The sequence below is a fragment of the Pecten maximus genome, unplaced genomic scaffold (assembly GCF_902652985.1).
Source record: "Pecten maximus unplaced genomic scaffold, xPecMax1.1, whole genome shotgun sequence".
Taxonomy (NCBI): Eukaryota; Metazoa; Mollusca; class Bivalvia; order Pectinida; family Pectinidae; genus Pecten; species Pecten maximus.
Genome location: NW_022979734.1, coordinates 6,374 through 12,621, shown reverse-complemented (window position 1 = coordinate 12,621; position 6,248 = coordinate 6,374).

Sequence of the window (6,248 nt, the reverse complement as noted above, 5' to 3'; positions counted from 1 at the left end):
TTCACTCTGCAGGCTGGGCGTAACGAATCGAGCTGCCAATGTACCCCATGATCGTAAGAGTGGACGAATTTTGGGATCTTATTTTTTCTCTTCTTTCTTAATACTTTCTTCTTTCTATGTCTCCACTGACACTTACAACACGAACCACAGCCTCCCAAACACACAATCATTCACTACACACATGCATCCTCTGTATTATGAGAGGCGAAAAGTTCGTCCTTAAATGACCTTAGCTGTTGATACAATCTCTACGATACACTGCAATACAAGATCTAACAACATTCCGTAAGAGGTCATCTCAACATGACCTTTTGAGCTCAGCCAATCAGCGCGTCGCACATTTTCGGTGTCATTTCATTCTTCTGAAGTATAAATACTTACGTAACGTTCCCGAGGTATTCTGATGGTTGATAGCCACCGTAAATAGCATGGCTTCACCCTCTCCACCCCACCGAGAACACCTCAACAAAATAGTTTTAAGTAGTCTACCAACAGTGTTTGTGAAATTTTGCACATTTCAAATCGAGCGCTGATTTGAGTCCTTAATACTAAGGAGACGGAACCGAAGGCTCGTATAAGACTGTTTGTCATTAGTTGACTGATGACGTCACTGACCAGTTTTCATTTGCTTGTATTTGAAGCCCAATGGTCATGCTGAGATGACCTCCTACGGGGTGTTGTTAGATCTTGTATTGCATTGTATCGTAGAAGAATGGAAATTACAAGTCTAATTTTAATTAGATTGGCTGTCGATAGGACATATGTTAAACAATGCAAAACAATTTTTAGATTAAGAAAGTTAAGAAAGGGACAATTTTTGATATGGTTCTTAGCACGACATAGTCTGTGATTGCGTCCGTTAAATCTTTTGTCACTCATCCGACAAATATTTGAGCGAGCCATATCCCGTCACCTGAAAATGTTGTTTTGTCGTGCTCTTTCATAACAAACAGATTGTTTATACTCATTTGTTAACCTATACCCTTTGGCTGTCGTAGTCGACCGTCAATGTTCTCGACACCGTCAATTTATTAGATCTGATCAGGACGTGATGCTCGAAGCAAACAAAATGACACCTTCAATATGATTGGTATACTTTGTCAATATTCACCATGGCGAATGCTTTTCTTTTTATTTTCTGAACATGTATTTTTGTAAGTGCATTTACATTAAACATCCATTGTGCTTAGTTGTCATTGGTGGTGCCGAGACCCAATGCTGCTGGTAATACACACATGTATTCCAGTACTGATACACTTTTACTGACTTAACGAGTTGTGACTCTTGACTTTACTTTATAATCATTTCCCAATAGATATATACCGCACACCGCCCTTTTCACTATAAATACTATTAATATCTAACTACAAACATGCATACTACTTCAAATCTCTCCCTGTATTGGCTATTTGTTCAACTGTTCAATGTTCAATTCTCAATTGTTCAATGTTCAATACTCAATTGGTCAATGTTCAATTTCAATTGTTCAATGTTCAATACTCCACCATTCAATGTTCAATACTCAACTATTCAATACTCAACTGTTCAATGTTCAATACTCAACTATTCAATATTCAATACTCAATTGTTCAATGCTTAATATCTCAATGTTCAATACTCAATTGTTCAATACTCAATTGTTCAATAATAATTGTTCAATGTTCAATACTCAACTGTTCAATGTTCAATACTAAATTTCTCGATGTTCAATACTCAACTGTTCAATGTTCAATACTCAATTGTTCAATGCTCTACTGTTCACTGTTCAATACCCAATTTTCAACTCAACTGTTCAATGTTCAATACTAAATTTCTCGATGTTTAATACTCAACTTTTCAATGTTCAATACTCAATTTTGCAATGTTCAATACTCAATTGTTCAATGTTCAATACTCAATTTTCAATGTTCAATACTCAAATGTTCAATGTTCAATGATGAACTATTTGATGTTCGATGAAAACAAATTTGAAATACAACATATTGGCCGACATACTATCTTAACAAATACAACATAATCAACACAACATGGGTTTACTTATCGACTACTGGAATGCTTTGTTACAGTTTATGACGATATCTTGAGAAATCGTCGATAATTTTACTTCACGCGTTGTCTTATATGCTGTGGAGTTGCAAATCTTTAATCGCTCTGCGGTTGGCGTGATGGTGCATGTTCCTTTTCTCCATTTGACTGTGTATCTTGTACTTACCCTAATCAGGCACTACCGAATGGACACAATTCTACAGGAGCCTTTTTGTCTATTTTTCTCTACACTTTGACCAGATACACTGGATTTTAGCATATTAAACTTTTTTTCAAATGTGTGACATTTCTATATTAAGTCTGCCACGATCTGTCTCCACCAAAACACTTTTAGCATGTTTCCGAGGAACCTTCCAGTCATTTCTGACTGAAATCTGTTGACATCCTATAAACAACGATAATTACAATTACACACATTGGGCTTGTTAAGCTTCATCTGGGGACAATGCAATGCAAGTGTAAGTATGTTTTTGTATGCATTTTATCGAAACTATCATTGTCGGAGAATATCTTCAGAATATTAAGATCATTATATTCTTTTTTTTTTCTTTTTCTTTAAAAAATAAAATAAAATTCATGTGTTCACTTACTCAGACGGAAGAGCAGAATGCTTGGTAGTATGATAAGAATGAACATACAGTGAATTGTGGCAGCTACATGTATACTCTGTTCTCATTTCCCCGACATGGAGTGATATCTTTATAAACAACATCATCAGTGTACATGATACAATTTATTCTATACTGAGATATTCAACATAGAAGCATAAATAAAGAAACCCTGCCCGAGCCAAAAATATCTACGGCACCAACAACCCTATCAATACATTAAGCAGCGGTGTCCTCGGTCATGATTATTTTGGGGACGATCGGGACATAAAAAAGACATCGCTGCACTAATTTAATACTTATGGAATTTCCCATCCTTTATCACTGCTTCTCTTTATGTATTTTGTTTTCTTTTGTTTCTTCCTGCCAACGTTATTATATTTTCCTAGATTTTGTGCGGGCGTAAAAATACTTCCTTAAAAAACATTTTTTCTCTGTCAAAGGATAGAACCTAAAGGTATGTAACATCATACATAGTTGATGTCTGGTAGGAAAAACCTGGTCAATATTACACACAAATATTCCCGTGGCAATAGCCTGGTAACCACACACATGATTGTCGTACAAAGGGCAATAACTCATTAGTACTTTGATTGCTTTCATATTAACTTGGCATGCACATCTACACATGATCATTAATATGTGTCTGAAGTTTCATTGGAATCGGCCCAGCGGTTTAGGAGGAGTTGTCCGGACAAAATGCGTCTACGGACGGACGGACGGACGAACAACCTGATTCAAGTATACCCCCCTTAATTCGTTGCGGGGGTATAATCATCATTTATCACAGTAAGGTGGACATGTGAGAACATTGATCATTCATCACAGTATGATTGACAAGTGAGGGCCGCGGTGGCCGAGTGGTTAAGGTGTCCCGACACTTTAACACTAACCCTCAACCTCTGGGTTGCGAGTTCGAAACCTACGTGGGGCAGTTGCCAGGTACTTATCATTGGCCGGTGGTTTTTCTCCGGGTTCTCTGGCTTCCCTCCACCTCCAAAACCTGGCACGTTCTTAAATGACCCAGGCTGTTAATAGGACGTTAAACAAAAACAAACCAAAAAACATAGACATGTCAGAATATTTATTATTTATTACAGTAAGATGGACATGTGAGAATATTTATTATTTATAACTATAAGAAGGACATTTGAGAATATCTATTTGTTATCACAGTAAGATGGACATTTGAGAATATTTATCATTCACCACAGTAAGATGGACATGTGAAAATAATTATTTGTTACAACAGTAAGATGGACATGTGAGAATATTTATTATTTATAACAGTAAGATGGACATGTGAAAATATTTATCATTTATAACAGTAAGATGGACATGTGAAAATATTTATCATTTATAACTATAAAAAGGACATTTGAGAATATCTATTTGTTATCACAATAAGATGGACATGTGAGAATATTTATCATTTATAACAGTAAGATGGACATGTGAAAATATTTATCATTTATAACTATAAAAAGGACATTTGAGAATATCTATTTGTTATCACAGTAAGATGGACATGTGAGAATGTTTATTATTTATAACAGTAAGATGGACAGGTGAGAATGTTTTTCATTGATAACAGTAACATGGACATGTGAGAATATTTAATATTTACAATAGTAAGATGGACATGTGAGAATGTTTTTCATTAATAGCAGTAAGATGGACAGGTGAGCATATTTATTAATTATCATTATAAGAAGGACATTTGAGAATATTTATTATTTATCACAGTATGATGGACATGTGAGAAAGTCTATTATTGATCACAGTAAGATGGACATGTGAGAATGTTTATTATTTATAACAGTAAGATGGACATGTGAGAATGTTTATCATTTATCACAGTAAGATGGACATGTGAGAATATTAATTATTTATCACTGTAGTATGGACATGTGAGAATATTTATTATTTATCACCGTAGTATGGACATGTGAGAATATTTATCATTTATCACAGTAAGATGGACATGTGAGAATATTTATCATTCATCACAGTAAGATGGACGTGTGAGAATGTTTATTATTTATAACAGTAAGATGGACATGTGAGAATATTTATCATTTATCACAGTAAGATGGATATGTGAGAATATTTATTATTTATCACAGTAAGATGGACATGTGAGAATGTTTATCACAGTAATATGGACACGTGAGAATATATATTATTAACGGGCGACATTGTATTTATCTGTCACCCAAATTGTATTCATATCGACTGTATCCTACCATTTGGTATTAGTTTAATGCTTAAATATTTTGTGCACCGACACATGAAACAGATGTCTGATTGATAAAATTAAATTACCAATTTGATCATTACGATTATAGAAAATGTGAAAAAGAAAATAGTATTACAAGTTACACGTTTATTAAACTCGTCAGAATGGAGTCTATAGATCAGTCTATATAAAGGTGGTCGTTCCTTACTGGCCACACCTCCTCAAACTAGCAGACAAAAGAGCCTAAAAGTATGGATACTTGGCTGTTTCTAGGCAACGACCTTGTCCTTCCGATACAGAATATATTGGTTATCAAATGTCCTATTCAAGGATAATCTTGTTACTTGTATATTTTTTTTTCATAAATTAAGTTAATGGGGGGAAATCCGTATTAACTAAAACGGAATGTGATATCAGCATTTAATTCAAATTGACTGCTTTTGGATTCTACACAATAATTTACATTTGTGATGTTTCCTGATTTATATCGGACAGACCTTTTCTGTCATTTAGGGGGGAGATGTAAATGATTTAAGGGGAGGTGTTATCTCCAGAGCTTTGAGGATGTCAGCGATTGGTGTGACTATTCCGTTTCCATAACTCGTACAACCTATGGCCATCCCTATACAGACGAGTTCCTGTTTGCCCGATGACTTATCCACATAAAATACTCCCGCTCCGGAATCTCCAGCCTGAAAGAAAACTGAATGACCATGAACGCTCCGGATCTCCATTTGACCACTCATAGTGACTATTTGTTGGCTATCTGGCATATGAAACTCTTTCGACACTGACCTGACGACAGTCCCGTCGCAATCAAGGACCCCTCTGGTCACGTGGGTTGCGGCTCCAAACTTAACAATACGTAAATCAATATCAATTGTTGTAAGGTCGTCATGGATTTTCCCAGAATCATAATAAGGTGTGACATCAAAACCTGAAATATGCAGGATATTCCAAGCTAAAACATTTACATCAAACTTTTTTTTTGCAAGACATACCTATGAAACCTTTGGTAATGTAAATCTTCCCTATCTAGTTTGTGCAGGAGTGGGGAAGAATATGCCTGCTTTATCTCACAACATGTTTTAAGAGGCGACTAAATATGAGCATTTGGAACCATTGTCTCTGACCTTTGCCCATTTCACTTATTGTTTAATAACGACGACAAACTTCGATTGATGATGTCATAGAAAAAAAAATTCCTCGGTGAAAATAAAGTGTATATAAAATTTGACCTCGACCTTTTACATAGTGACCTTGGCATCTGGTCTGTTATTGTTATTGTTTGATTCCAACTCAAGACTAATGTAAAATTGAAATAACTTCACCAAAACATAAATTTATTATATTTC